Below are 15,590 nucleotides of genomic sequence, written 5' to 3' on the forward strand. Positions count from 1 at the left end.
AATGCTCTCTACATGGTCACCTAAATTTTCAAATGGCACTTGTCCCCTTTTCCCACTGGCCCCTTTAATTATACAGCCAACTATATTACTATGATGCAAGTTACCATTTATATAGATTACACTGAAAATTATTTTTCCATGGTAGCTAAATCCCTGATTTAGGTAGCTTAAGATCTTAATGTAGGAACTTTTCTTAATTTCACTGTACGAAATAATTTTGTGTGCCATGTGAGAAAAACGAGTGTTAATGGTGTGTTAATGTTGGTGCTTAATCCGTCCAATCCTAGAGTAATCAGTGCTAATAAGGAAGAATTCGAGTAGATACGAAGAATTCGAAGACGCTTAACGTCTTGGTGTTAAATCCAAATGAATTTAATGGAAACTATTTTCAACAATATGTAGTTCTTAACAAGTTTACCTTTTCTTGTATATAATACACAATGCATACTTGTCTATACTACTCAAGCAGTCTATTATAAGACTGCCGGGCCTATGAAAATAGGGTATGTGGGTAAAAACTACACATCATTACATAACAGGTCATATCTCAGTATTGCAATAGAATATCTGCTTCAGTAACTTGCATTATACCGCCAATTAAATCTTTAATAGGTGATGAAAAAATTACATGTCTCACTGCTTGAAGGTTCTTAGTTTACTAATTTGTTAAGATGCCTTACTGTAGTTATACTGATAGTAAAGTGTCAGTAAACTTAAGTATATGGAACATAATTATTTTACTAAGTTTTAAACTCTCAGTAAAACATCAGTGAATGCGGGTTTACTGAAAAACTACTAAAATAACAAACAATTAACTGTTCCATATACTGGGGATATACCACTGTAGTAAACTAAGATACTTCAAGCAGTGTCTATAGCATAACAAACACTGTGAAAAAAGAGGCATATAAAATGTTATATCCAATGGCCTAAACTATACAAACAATCTTAGTATAGGTTTGTACTATACTAACCATCCTATATTTTAGTATATTCCCCATATTATATTACCAAACTAGATTATATCTAGTTTAATGCCCATGCTATATTTATTGTATATAATACAATATGGCTTCATTTTAGTTAACACATTAAAATTTTTTTTTTTGTGAAATGATTAATAGTTTCAACAGAATGGCAACTTAGCTGAACTACAGTATACCACTCATAGGTTAGACTATGTATGTGCATAAATAGGCTTATGCATGGTGTTTAATTGTATTATTTCTGCAGCATAATACCCACTGATTCTGGATTGGATAGCTTGATGGCCACATGCTGATCTGGCCAGCATACATGATACTGGGCATCAGAAAAGTGGCTGTCGAACATATAGCTATATATTGGTGTAGCACTTTATGATCTATTATGTCGAGCAATCTTATTTTCATGCATGCTCTAATTTACACAGCTATAAATCAACACCAAAGAACTCTTTTGCTATTTTTGTGGTATTACATTGTAGCTATGTATATTGCAGATGCAAAAATGCATGGATTTGACTTTGTACGTAGCTTCCATCACATGTACGTTGAATTGTTTTTAATGTGTATTTATTACTATCTCATTTCTCCTCTTCCAAAAAAAAGCTATGTGGTCTGTGAAAAGGGTGACACCAAAAGGCTAGGCTTGCACAACCCAAAACATAAACATCTAGCTAAATACAAAGGCTACAACAGCACACACAACTTATAAAACACACATTTACAAAACACAGCTCACATAAGCATATAACATATTAAATGGGACCAAAAAAGTAATTCTTAACTGAACAACGAAAAACGTTACACTTAAGACACAGATAGAATGCTAAATATTGTTCCAGAGAAACTGAAGGTGATAAATTAGTAACATCTGTCCTTAAAGGGTACGAATGAAAATAAAGACTGAAAGGGGACTCCTTGGATATTTGTGTGTGGTCAACAATAACCATAGATACTATCTATGCAATAACATGACACACATCTGTGAATATGTTGTGTGACATGCTATCCGGTGAGTACTACAGTGACGAAGGTACTATTTGTTAGGACAAGCAATAAAATTTTATCTGAGTAACGTGTGCACTCAAGCCCATTTTCCTGAGCACCTGCATGCACAGTACGCCGAATAAAAAGTGTTTCTAATTAGCTACGCCCTTACCATATCGACTTTGTCGCTGTATTCCATTAGTGAATGAACCAAGAATTGACCTCTACTTTGGCCCCTTTTCTGTTACACCTTTTCACTGGCTATAAGTCACTAAGTTTAAGTCCTTGCAATTAGGTTAGGCCGGTAATCCAAAGGTTTCAGCACATGTTGCTGTCAGACCATCAGTGCTGGTCACTGCAAAGCGCTAATAACAATAACAAACGTACTCCTCTGATGAGACTCAGTATCCTCGTAGGTATTTATGGTACGATAAAACCCACAATCAATCCAAAGTATATCCAATTAATGAGCAACACGAGCAAAATGTTTGTTAATAGTGTTCCCGTTTGCCGTAAGAATAGCAGTGAGGTAACAGAGTGAGTGTAGTCTCCCTTGGGTGCACGAGACGCTATAACAGTGAGTGTGAACCATACGGTGGGTTGTATTATGTTCTCCGTAATACGTAGGCCATGGATAATGGTAGCTAAGGCATATATTATCTATGCGTAGGCCTACCGGGAACCGTGGCTGAGAAAGTACTATTAGAATATAGTCTAGTGTCCAGGGCAATTTTTTTTTCAAACGACCCATAGATCAGAATGAAAATGACCTGAGGGCACCTAAACACAAAAAGGGAGAAATAGGGCTGGATACTAGACTGTACTTTCATAAGTCAAATTTTTTTTAGAGTGTATGGTCGGGTGTGAATTTCTGGTAATGAACTTTTTGGCAATATTTTACTTTACCCTCTCACCACCACAACTGCCACTTTCTAAGTGCTCTGTAACACCAGTCAAGTGTTTTAGTAGCCCCTGCGCTTCTCCTGTAGCGGCCACAGTGAACGGGAACCTTAAGAGAATGGGAACAGGGATAACTGGTCTTCCACTCATGATGGCATGGTTAGATGATCTCATCATCAACTTCTGAAATGTCAGCATTGTACACAATGATAGTGGCACTAATATTGAAGAGAAACAGTAAGGAGAGGTATTGTATAGGTCAGAGTGGAATGTTGCTACTTAAGTACAGCTCAAACCGGTGACCTCGTGCCTACATGCACATGCGTGCTTGCGAAAACTAGACTTGGGAGTTGATTGCTTTAACTGTAAACAGGTTAGTGATGTTTACTGTGTGATTGCAAACAGTACTAGCCTATAAAGTTGTGAGATTCCGGGTTTGGATTCATTCACTTGGGCCAAATTTTGCTATTTAAAGCTATATAGCGACACTGTGGTTGCTCTTGTGTAAAAAAAAGCAAACTGATAATTAAATTCCTTGTTCTATAATGAATCACTTGATATATAGTATATTTTGTATGTTATAGCAGTTTAGAAGCTACAAATTTGGTGGTGAGGGGGTTAGTACTGTAACAATTTTTTTTGCCTATAAGAATTGCTTTGCTACGGTTGTTTTGTCCCAAGCAGTGTTGCATCATTCATGCTGTTATATCTAGCAGTGTCAATGAATTAGTGGTGGACATTATCAGACAGTCCACACCACTAAAACTAAAACTGTTGTGCAAAGAGGTAGAGGTGGTTATAAAGGTAAACGTGCTCAAGCTATGAACCTGTCTGTGGGGTCTTGTGGTCTATTTCTAGTTAATAAGTTATCAGTATATGAATCATTTTCAAATCATTGCCAAGCACTGAAATAACTACCATGCACGTACGTATTGAAAGCTAGGTCCAAATAAATTCCAGATCCTAAATGAAGGCCATGGGGCTCTACTATTATTATTAAGTCTACCATTTGGGCACTATCATGTGTTGTGGGCTATTACACCTTTTATTGCATGCCCCCAAAATGTATGGGAAAATTTTCTACACCCGGTTAGTTTAGACAATTTTGACACGTTTACATTTCCATTAATTGGACTTCTGGCATCATCATACTCACAGAGAGTTGCTCTACATGTATCAAAACTAAACAGACTTGAGGTAGGCGGTACATGATAATTAATTTAATTTTTAATGGTTTTTTAAATTGAAATGTATAGGACATGACTGTTCCAACATTTTTGTCATGAACAAAAGTATAGCAAATGTCTGCAAACTTCTTGATATGGAACTCTAAAGTTATTTCAATTGACTGATAGGAGTATCATACACAAACCACACAACTCCATAGACAGAAAGACAAATGTATGAATATAATTGACATTATGTGTATTCATGATCACCACCTCACTTATGATTATATTAAAGCTAAACCTATTACCATAAATGGTAAAACTTACAAGCAATGCTGAGAAAATCATAAATTTGTATTGATTTAAAACTACACATCACAGAAATGTATATATATATAGAAGCACAAGGGTTGTGCATTACTATCAACCTTCAGTTGCACAAGTATTGCTACAGATCTAGACCAGACTATAGTATGTTCACGTTGAGCTGAATCCTCAAAAACATTTAATAACTCATGGATGCAATTACACATGATCTTGAAATTTGGCTCATTTGTAGTACTGCTTGACCCGCTAAAAATATTTCAAAATCTTGTTGTTCAAATGTTTGACATAATATTTACGACCAATCAAAATTTTCACAATACATTTCTTATGGGGAAGCCATATAAATACAGTGTACATTACAGCCCTTTTCCAAACTTGTACTGGAGCCAAACCATACGTGTCTGTTGTTGACACCTTGCTGTTACCAATAATCATCTGGTTGGCTGAAATGTTAACTCTGTTGAGAAAAAAATGTTTTCAGGATTCAGCTCAACGTGATCATACTATAGCTAATCTGATAATATTATGGGTTCTGGTGTGCTCATGGTGGTTTCATTGTTGTATGGTTCTATTGTTTCTATAGGTTCTTGAAGGTGTGGGTACTTGAGTCTTGCCTTATATGAAGCATTGACACTTGACATTTAATATTCCTAGGTACAGACCTGCTGGGTGGACTTATATAGCTGGGTATACTGCATGGAGCAATGTAAATAAACTTTGCTGCTCAACAATAACACAGTACTATTAACAGCAACTGGGAATTAGTGATCATAGAACGTGAAACCTCAATGTTATTTGTATCGATCTACACAAAAATCCATATTATACACACACACGTATTATATAAAAATCACTGTACCCTCTTTGTTTCCCAACTCAACACTGAAATCATTTGGGATGACAAAAGCTGTATACGTACATTAAATAGTACAAGTAACTTCAGTAGATAAATATCTAATCTATCCTTCTAACTAGGGGTATGCATACATTAACTTTGTCAATACCATAGTCAAACTGTGTGGATTGTTCTACTATTGCACAATTAGACATTATTCTACTGAGAGGTAAAAAGGTTGCCTCAGATTCTTCAATAAATAGAGTGGAGGATACTACAACAGAGTTTTTAAACCAAAATTTTCTAGGGTGATCGTCATACCATTTTACCTTTGCAAAAATGAATGTTTCATCATCTATGCCATCAATGGTGGGATTGTGCAAAACAAAATATTCAATAAGGCCTGTTCTAACATCCTCTGATAAGCAGTTGTGATCGTGGCTAATGATTTTTCCTATGCAGTTAGGCCATATAGCCATTATGCAAGTTGATTTGTGCGAACGTGACCTTAATGATGTATACCAATGGCCATAAACTTTTACTTGATAAAATTCAGTATACTTCATTGGAACATGTTGAATCACTGATTGTCCCATGGACAGTCAACAGTATGCGTCCTTTAGCTTATTTCTGAGGGATTCAGTAAAGTATTTTTCACGAAAGGGAGGTATGGTATGATGACAGTCTTGTAAGTTAGCAGTTACAGTGGCAGGTGAGCAAAAGAGATTTTTTTCATAGCCAAAATAGGACTTGCTATCAAATATCTCATTCCTGTCATCTATAATTGCATAGTTGTTTGTTACACTGCTAATACATGGTAACAGTTCAGGAGGAGTCAGTTGTGATACATTTGTGACACTCAGGTTTTGCATTAAGATGAATTTCTCCAAAACCTGAATTTCAGGTGCATGCCAACTCTTTTGAAAAGATTCAAGTATGCCATTGTAGCGTTCAAAAGAAAAACACCAGAATGAATATACAGGTCCAAAATCTTCTACACATTTACATAAATGGGCATGTAAATGCATGTTGGGCGTGACACAAGCTTCCCCAAAAAGTCGTTCAAATTTATGGCAAAACTCAAGTACCAGATGGTCTGCGACAGCTACTTCTGTTTCATGAATAAAAGGACGGCATAAAATAGAGCAGAAATTTGAGAACGTGCACCACATATCAAAGTGTTCTGGTGGTAAAAAATCTCGTAGCACAAAAGGTGAATAAACTATAGTCCAGATCATCCACTGTTCAGCTGTAAATCCTGAGAAAGAAGAAGATATTTTACCAGGCAGTCTACCTAATTGTGCAGGAACCTCTATCAAGTCCATTTTGTTTTGTATGGCATTTAATGTTGACTCACATAAAATGCCTCTGGTTTTCCATAAACTAGTAACATTTTTGGCCGTGCCTAAGAATAGATTATGCATGGCATCTATCATATGGCAACGCACTATATCAAAATATTTTAGCTCTAATAATTCGGAATGACGCACTCCAATTTCTTGTTGAATCTTCTCTTGTGCAGCAGCTGTTGTAGCATTTTTTGCCTCTAAAGCCTTGGTTCGATGAGTTTTTATATCACGCAATTGCCATTCATCTCGTTGAAAGCCAGAATAATCTGTTGATTCTTTTGTCAGAAATTCTTTCAAACATTTAGAGCAACCACGTTTTGCTTTGAAGCCATAGAAACCGCATATCTTTCTGGTTGCTGGAATATCAGAACTAATGCAAGCCAGAGCAACACGTATAGTTTTAATTCCCAAGGTGACTTGGCCACTGTTAATATGAATGCCATGATAGAGCTGGTTCAGTTCATCCACTAAAGGCTTTATGTAAGTGTTAACAGTCAACTTAGGCTCGTTAGGTCCTGGTATAGTACCTATGATAATAACATTTTCTGGCTTGAATCGTAAAGTGCGTGGCAAGTTCAGTATCACTAAATATATCACACCAATACTGTATACAGTATGTTTGTATGGTCTAAACCAATCTATGTTAAGCATAAGAAGTAAATTCCCTGGCATTTCTAAAAAATCTTTCCAATCCATCCAGAATTTTGCATCATACACATCAGTCATGTAACCTTCAACATTATTTAATTGCCGCCAGTGTTCACAACTTTTGAAAAAACCTGGACGAGTTGCAAACCTTTCTAAGGATGTTTTTATGCTGTTGTAAAGAAACATTTTCCGAGGATAAAGCTTTTCTTTTCCTTGTACTTTAATTGTTTTCATTAAAGTAGCACCGCATTCAACTCTGTGTACCCTCTGAGGATGATTTATAAATTTTATGTAGTCACAAACACGACTCACTTCTGAGTTTCCAGGCCCTGCTACAACGGCTGATTCTTCCTTGAATAGTTTATGGCATGAGGGGCAAACGCAATATCTTTCAAATTGGAATTCCATTCCATAATTCTTTTTTATAGAGTACAGAGTTTTAGGGATGTCCTCAAATATGGCAGGCTGCATGTTATAGGTTGCAGATATCCAGTTGAAGAGAGAAGAAATTAGGTTAATAATGTGCTGGAGTCCTCTATCAGATACATGGTAACACAGTTGAAAAAATAAAAGAAAATAACTTAATAGATAATTAATGTTTGTGACAGGTTTTGGGTCCTGATCGCTGACCTCATTTTCAAAATCATTTTCCCACACTTCAGGTGCTGAATCAAAGCTCTCATCACTCGATGCTTGAAGGTTGTCATCTCCCTGTATTTCTTCCATACAGTAGTGGTCATCCATAATAGTAGCCTCACACTGAACAACATCAGAAGAGTCACTGCTGGAAATTTCATCTACTTGCTCTACTTGTATGTCACAATCTCCAGTGCTATTAATACAAGACTTTGTCTGCTGGTGCCGGCAATATGCAAAATATGATAATTTTTCTTTGCAAAACGGGCACTGGATTCTGGGACGTTTTGGATTGCTTGCCATATCTATGTAATTTAAAATTTAAAATTTAACTTTATGCATGCTAAAGTAGTCATGCATGATAATGACAACATACAGCAATAGCTATATACAAGGTAAGAGGAGCCTAGACTCAGGGATACACAACTACCTGAAACACACATAGCTGGATCCCTGGCAAAACAAACCCATAAATTACAGCACACACAATTATACAACATGAACTAAAAACAGTGAAAAGTTCCTTAATATCCCACAACTCTCACGAGTGGGCATTGAAGATCCTATAGGAGGATAAGTAGCTAACTACGTATACTGAGCTGCAAGTACGTATAGCTGCAAGTACGTATAGCTGCAATTAGAACTAAAAACGACTGTAAGGCACAAACACAATCAACTCATGTGTTAATGTACGCAAAACTAAACTACCGCTAGCTACGCGTAACATATACAGCTTTAGTCAACGACGCATGGCCTAAGGCTTAAAGTTAGCCAAGCATGTATTCATTGAACATATAGCTAAACAAACAAGGTTATCATACTGGAGCTCAACTCAACCATTTGTTTAATATAGTGCCTATCACGTGGATCTCCATGTTGCAAGCCATGCGGTGTGGTTCCGTGATGAAATGCATGTTCTATATTTAGCTAGCTTGCTATAATATAAATAACGTATAGAATACATACATACAGTTATATACCTCAATAATCTTGAACTTCTGCTTGGAGTAGGCTGTGAAACGCTTCTTACAATTGCAAACTATTGTATGTCACGTGAAACCAAAACTATTGTTCATTAGCTAGCGATATCCTGTTCATCAGTTGCAATACTCGCTTTAGTCTCGCGGCGCCCGACCCCCCAGGAATTTAAATTGTGTGACGTTCGCGAATTATTTGCATATAACTGAAAATGAATCGGATAATTATGCGGTGGTATATGTACTCAACTAGTAGGTGGTTCTGCATGTAGTTCATGGCGTTACCCGCGTGCCTTGCTGTTTGTTACGTGGAGCTGCTTTACCAGAATCTAAATGCAGAAGAAGTGTTTTGTTGAATAAAGGAAATAATATTAAGCGGGTAGTTGAAGATTACGTGCGGAAAGTACTGTGCAGTGGTAGATTAACTCAAGCTAGTGGGATAGGAGCTGATGATTTGGCCACAGCATATTTGAGAAGGTCAACAGTTTTATGTAAGACCAATTGTTAGTGCTATATATATGTATGTACCACTCCGGCTGCGTGGGAAGTTCAAAGGCACCACCAGTGCCATAATTTGTATATTGCATTGCTGCAGACCGCAGTGAGTGCATTATAACTTATAACACACTGGTTGCAGTTTTGTAGACCGCAGTGAGTGCATTATAACGTATAATGCACTGGTTGCAGTTTTGTAGACCACATCAAGTGCATTATAAGTTATAATGCACTGGCTGCGGTTTTGTGCAGCATAGCACAAGTGCCGGTGGCCAAGACCACTACGACACCTCACCTAATAGGTGAAAAGACACTTCACAGATCACTAGAATTCTTTTATAGCCTGACATGTAAAGGTCGATTGTTGGCCATAACGTCACCAATACGTATAATGTTTACAAGCAGCCAATGGCGATCGAAAAAGCCAGCACGGTGGACACAGCTCTAGTCTACACATATATAAACGTACTTATATACTTTACTAGTCTGGTACCATCCGCTTAGCCCAGATTAAACTGTAGTCCACTTCGACAATGACTCAATAAAACTAATTTATTCTAAATAATACTCACCTTTACGTTCAATTGTGGTAACCAGTTTTGTCATGCCACCAGATTCGAGTTTAGCCAGTGTGAATAGTAAGAATTAGACTAGTATCGTTTAGTAGTTAGGTTTTGTTCACTTAAACCGTATATATAGCTGCTTTTTTTCGTTCGAGAGAATCACTATGGCGATTAGTCTATATGGCGATTGAGTGATCACGCTGGCATGCTGAGCACTACATGATGAGAGTCGAATAGTGAATGCAAGTTGGTGATATAACCCATAGCGTACTAGCTTTCAATATCTCAGGTGGCTGCAGTACTGCAGAGGGAACGTCATCGCAATGTTTGGCTTGGTTACCCACAATCAATGTTAGAAACCTGGCCTTTATAAGTGTTTACAGCTGTCTTGTGAGACTCTCCCCACCTATTAGGTGAGTGGTACATAACAGTTATACAACGTGCACTCGTGCTCTGCCTGTATAAACACACTTGCCTACGGGCCTGACGGCCCTCAGGCTCGTGCGTTTATATCAGGCAGAGCACTCGTGGCCATTGTATAACTATATAATATACATATAAATTAATGCATGGTGTTTTGATATACATTGTGCATAAATCCACTTGACGGTTTGCTGCTTCAAAGGTTGCCATAAAGTGGGATTGGTGGAAGTAAAGTCATGTCATGTACTGCATGCATCCCAAGATGTGTACTGATGATGCAAGATGCATGTCTAAGAACCACTGATGTTGAAATTAGCTGTTTTGGGTATATGCATAAAATGATACTCCTTACTAGGGAGTGTATAAACAGTGGAATGGAATGGTGGAATGGATTTTTTAAAAGTTCAATATCAGTTTTTACATCCAAATAACTCCTCCCCTAATAAATAGGATACCCCTTGAGTCAGCTCTTAGCATAATTCACCTCAGCATAATTCACCTCACCATAGACAAAATTTACCAATGTTACCAATGTAATGTACTGCAAAGTCAGTTATGAACATGCACAATGGCAGTTTATTGGGAATATCAAGAAGATTCTTGACTTAACCCTTGTTTCCAAATGATAAAAAGTTACATGTATACATTGTAAAAGTACATTCACTGTATAATGAAGTATTCATTCAACTTTGTCAGTGGATGAACACAGAGGGCAGAGCCTGTACAATGTGTTTACCACTAACCTAGGAGCCTAAGCAACAAATTTTGGGTAAAAGTGAAACGGGACTATCTTGTAAGTGTTTACAGTGAACCTTTCCCACAATAGTATAAAAATTTAAGCCAAAGTTTGTTGTGGCAGTGCCACATTGCACACTGAACCAAGCCTTAAGACAGTTAGTTTCAGACAAGTAATTAAGTATTGAGTTAAAAGTCATACAAGTGTTGTAGTGACGAAAAGTATGCTAAATGACCTGACTTTAAGGGGAATCCTTTTAATTGCTTACCTAAGGGGAGGAGTTATACTTATTTGGATGTATAAAAAAGGATATTGAGCTTTAAAAAATTTCATTCCAGTAGTCCATTCCACTGTTTATACACTCCCTCCTCACTATACTAATGAACAGTGTTGAATAGATGTAATTGGACTGTTCAATTGTGTGGTCAGAGCATAAATCCTTTGACCCATGCAATATCAAAAAGTTAAAGCTTTGTAATAGTTCTGTTATGATATCACACTTTGATTGTCTAAAGTTGTTATGTCTGCTGTGTATATCATGTATTGCTATCTGCATGGGTCGCCATCCTATCTTTGTTTTGTTTGGTATTGTTAAATACACAGTGTTAATAGTTATCATTGTTAAACAATGGATTTGGATGCATGCATGTGCTTGTAGAATCCCTCTGTTCTGGAGACTTTTGGACTCTGGCCAATTTTATGAAGGAGTTAATAGTGTATGGAGTTAATAAGATCTGTTGAAATCAAAATTTCTGTGAAAGAAAAGTTCCTCTGTTATTGTTGCATTGTAGCTAGTGTATAAGACACGTTATTCTATTACTATATACTTAAAGTGCATGGTATACAATTATTATCTAGGTTGTGCAAAAGAACAAGAAAAGGTCCAGAGTAAACCATCTTACTGACTCCTTGAACAAATTGGGAAAATCTGTTGGCAGTCATAATCAGAATTCAATTTCATTTCAAATAATGTAATAATAAGTTAGTCACGCTTGTTGCAGAAAGAATTGGTAAAAGATCCATCATGAATTGGCATCATCTGCAAGTCCCAGTAGCAAGTCTCTGTTTAGAACCAAAATCAAGGGTACTCTTACAACATACCATTGGAAAAGTCTTTGCACCGACCTTCAAAGAACAGCTCCACTATTATCAGCCATCTTGCAGAAGAGTTTAGAAACTATAATGAACAGAATGTCTATAAGCCTGACAAAAATGTTTTAGTGGCAGTTATTGCTGGTGTGATGTTGAGAAATTGTAGTCAGCATGCTAATTTCCTGCTATCTGTAATTTCATTGCTTTTGTATTCTAATCATTGTCCAAAACAGGTTCATAGTTGTAGTTGTAAATTTGGATAGAGGCGTAGCCTATACATCCAAATCTAGTTAATGACATGTGTATAGCCGTTGTGCTTTTTCTAGATATTCAGGCGTTTGCACATAGCATGCCTGTGTTTGTCACATAGAACCACAGTGCAGCTTGTGGATGATTTTGGAAAGCAGCATGATAAGCCTGTCAATATCTGGCGTGATGAAATATTTGAAAGACGATTGCTAAAGGTTTGCAAAAGCATTTTGTTGTGCCAGATTACTGTTTATATCATTGTAGAATGTATCGTGCCAGAATCCTACCACAGATATGCAGTGACACTACCAACCGTTGCACTGTAACTCCTGGTGCTACTACTGTGATAACTATTGAATCCAATGTGATTTGTGATCCAAGGGCTGATGAGACAAATGATGAATGGAACAGTAATGTACAATCATCTCAAGGCAGTAGTTCTGATACTTTTTGTGATGTATTATCTTCTCCCACTGCACCACAGTTTTCACCTGTACTTACAGCTTCTGACACTGCAGAGTCGTCTGGGACAGAAGAGTTTTTTAATTTCTTTGCTCTGAATTGTCCATGTCAACCTTTAAGTTTGTAGCTGATAATGTAGATTTTTACATTAGACTCAGACAGGAAACATTGGACCATCATGCTTATACTCTTTACACTGTACACATATAATGGCAGTTAAAGATAGAGTTGACTGTTCATTCCTAAGTGATATACCTCATTCTGTTGATATTGCATCAGTAAACTTCTGAAACAGTGTTATGGCTTGAAAGAAAATCTGACCATTCTTCTGTCAAGAACCATTAGAGCGCATATGCCATTCTTTTGCAAACATATCAATGTTATAAAGACTAAAGAAGTCCCTCAACACATACAACATCAGTTTTCAAGTGAGATGTCCAACAAGTCGGTGGTGTCTAATCACTGGACTGGACTACTGGACTGACATTTTTTTTGGTTTTGCACATTTTTAAGGGTGGGGTTACTGTACATTTGGGTGACTTGTGACAACATTTCAGCACTGAGTGGTGAATATAATACAAAATGTAGCTAAATGGGTTCAGTTAAGTGTACTGCTTGACAGTATCTACTCTACTGTATAGCAGATATACTGGTGTACCCAAAAGTGTTTCTCTCGCTGAGTATTATGATACAACTTTTTATAACATAGTTACATAGATGGTGTGTGAATACACAAACTAGATCCCATTGCATGATTGGTCATATTTCATTACTGGAATGAAATGTCTGCATTCTGTTAATTGTATTAAGATGCCATTTAGCTGTTAATAGGAGTAGAAGATTGCATGGTCATAGCACAATGGCACACAGTACATAAAAGTTTTAGTAGGTAAATTTTATGTGCCCCCATTACACACAGTTACATACATGTATCATGGACTTCAGTGACTAGTCATCAATTCACAATGTACGTATGTTATAGAGAAGTTGTATCACAGTAATCACGTGTGCCTAAGAGAAACATTTCTGGGTATTAATAATACCTACATGTCAGTATCTGCTATACAGTAGAGTAGATACTAGCAGTGAATATAATACATTTAATTTAACCCATTTGGCTTATCACAACTACTTTTTAGGATCATAATCACCACTCAGTGCTGAAATGTTGTCACAAGTCAACCCAAATATACAGTAATCCCACCCTTAAAAATGTGTAAAACCAAAAAAATGTCAGTCCAGTCCAGTGATTAGACACTACCCAGCATATCTGAGGTGGTAAGAAGTTCATTACTGTGTATGCATATGTATAGGTAATACATGTACAGTATTGCTCATACACATCACCTTGTGAGAGTGCAAGTGATTAAAAAACGTGCTAATCAATGGCACTCTCATGTATTCATCCTGTATTGTTTGAGATGCAAACAAAATTGGTGCCACCCCCTTTGAATTAGTAAGATCGCTCTCTCACAAGACATGTTGCATTTGAGCGGTACATGCTGTACATGTATGTCAGGATGATGATGAATACAGTATATAATTATGTGTGTATGTAGCTATATTATTATTATCATTATAGCACTACTGTACCAAATTAAAATAGATGTGCTTATTCAATAGTTTTGCCATGTAGGTTTCGTTAGGTGTGATGCTCAAGAAGTGATGTCTGCTATTGGTATGTCATCATTAGAAGATTCTGATTATGCCAATAAATCTGAAGGAGAGTGCAAGGATACACATGAACTTAGGGACTGGATGACATATCAACTTCGCAGTATTTTACACTATTGTGTTCAAGACAGTCATTAGTTTGTTGTGTGTGGCAGTTAATATTATATTTATTTTTCATTAATCAAAACCTGTGGTGAACAGTAAGATAATCATTGTAAAATAGATAAGTAAGATATTGTTAACACAAGCCACAACAGCAAGTTGTGGCACAAATATCAAGCACAGGCAGCCTGTTGGTCTACTTCCATCGTACAAGACGAAATCTTGGAAAAGAGTGTGTCACCTACATGGAGATTGTTATGATAGTAATCTTTCATGCTGTCTTCAATGTGCCCTAGTCCAAGATTGTTGGACAAATACAGTACAGCATGAGCTACCTGTCCATCTCGTCCAGTCTCTTGTACATAACTTTCTGCATTGGAGGGTGGTCCCCCAATGTAAATTCTTTAGACAGTAGTGCATCCCCATCCAAAATGCTACTGTATACGTAGCTACTACTATCCTAAGCCTTCCTTCAGGCTATGTAAAAGACTTGACAATGTCTTTTTCACATCAACACTAGTACAAGCTGTAAACATATCCATCAGCCTAAATCGAGAAGTATCAGGGTACCCAATAGGATCCATCATTTCTTTACCTAGCATGCTTTTGAAGAATAGATATATATGATCTGTGTCCTCACATGTCCTACAGAAAATTATTTTGTTGGTGTTTCTGCGATTCTTTCTGAGCTCTTCCACTAGGGAAGCAAAATTAATGTTTCTTCACTATCTGCAATCTTCCTTGTTACTTATACACAACGTTTGGCTTCTCAGGGGATCTTATTGTCATTACTGGCTTTGCCAAATTAAAACCAAGAGATTTAAAGATATCTTTACTTGTTTGTCTAGTGACAGTGGCTGTCATTACCATTACGTAAACAGACGTGTCCAACAATCCTCTCGTTTCACCAAGATTTGAATACTCTTTTGGGAGTTCTTTACCCCTAGAAAATGAGTGGAAACATACACTACATGATACTTCGT

The 15,590-nt window shown here is 36.9% G+C and overlaps 1 long non-coding RNA gene across 5 annotated transcripts; it reads left to right on the forward strand.

Annotated features, from left to right (window-relative positions):
• The first annotated feature begins 2,411 nt into the window (after window positions 1-2,411).
• On the forward strand, window positions 2,412-14,703 carry LOC136247494 (uncharacterized). Of its 5 annotated transcripts, none has more exons than XR_010697598.1 (6): window positions 2,412-2,547; window positions 2,960-3,243; window positions 11,887-12,353; window positions 12,447-12,584; window positions 12,634-14,109; window positions 14,468-14,703. It is a non-coding gene; the product is annotated as an uncharacterized lncRNA (long non-coding RNA). The 5 variants fall into 5 exon arrangements; XR_010697600.1 differs by having other exon boundaries at window positions 2,960-3,107; window positions 3,155-3,243; window positions 11,887-12,584; XR_010697599.1 differs by having other exon boundaries at window positions 2,960-3,107; window positions 3,160-3,243; window positions 11,887-12,584.
• The last annotated feature ends 887 nt before the right edge of the window (window positions 14,704-15,590 follow it).

The sequence above is a fragment of the Dysidea avara genome, chromosome 2, assembly GCF_963678975.1.
Source record: "Dysidea avara chromosome 2, odDysAvar1.4, whole genome shotgun sequence".
NCBI classification, from domain to species: Eukaryota; Metazoa; Porifera; class Demospongiae; order Dictyoceratida; family Dysideidae; genus Dysidea; species Dysidea avara.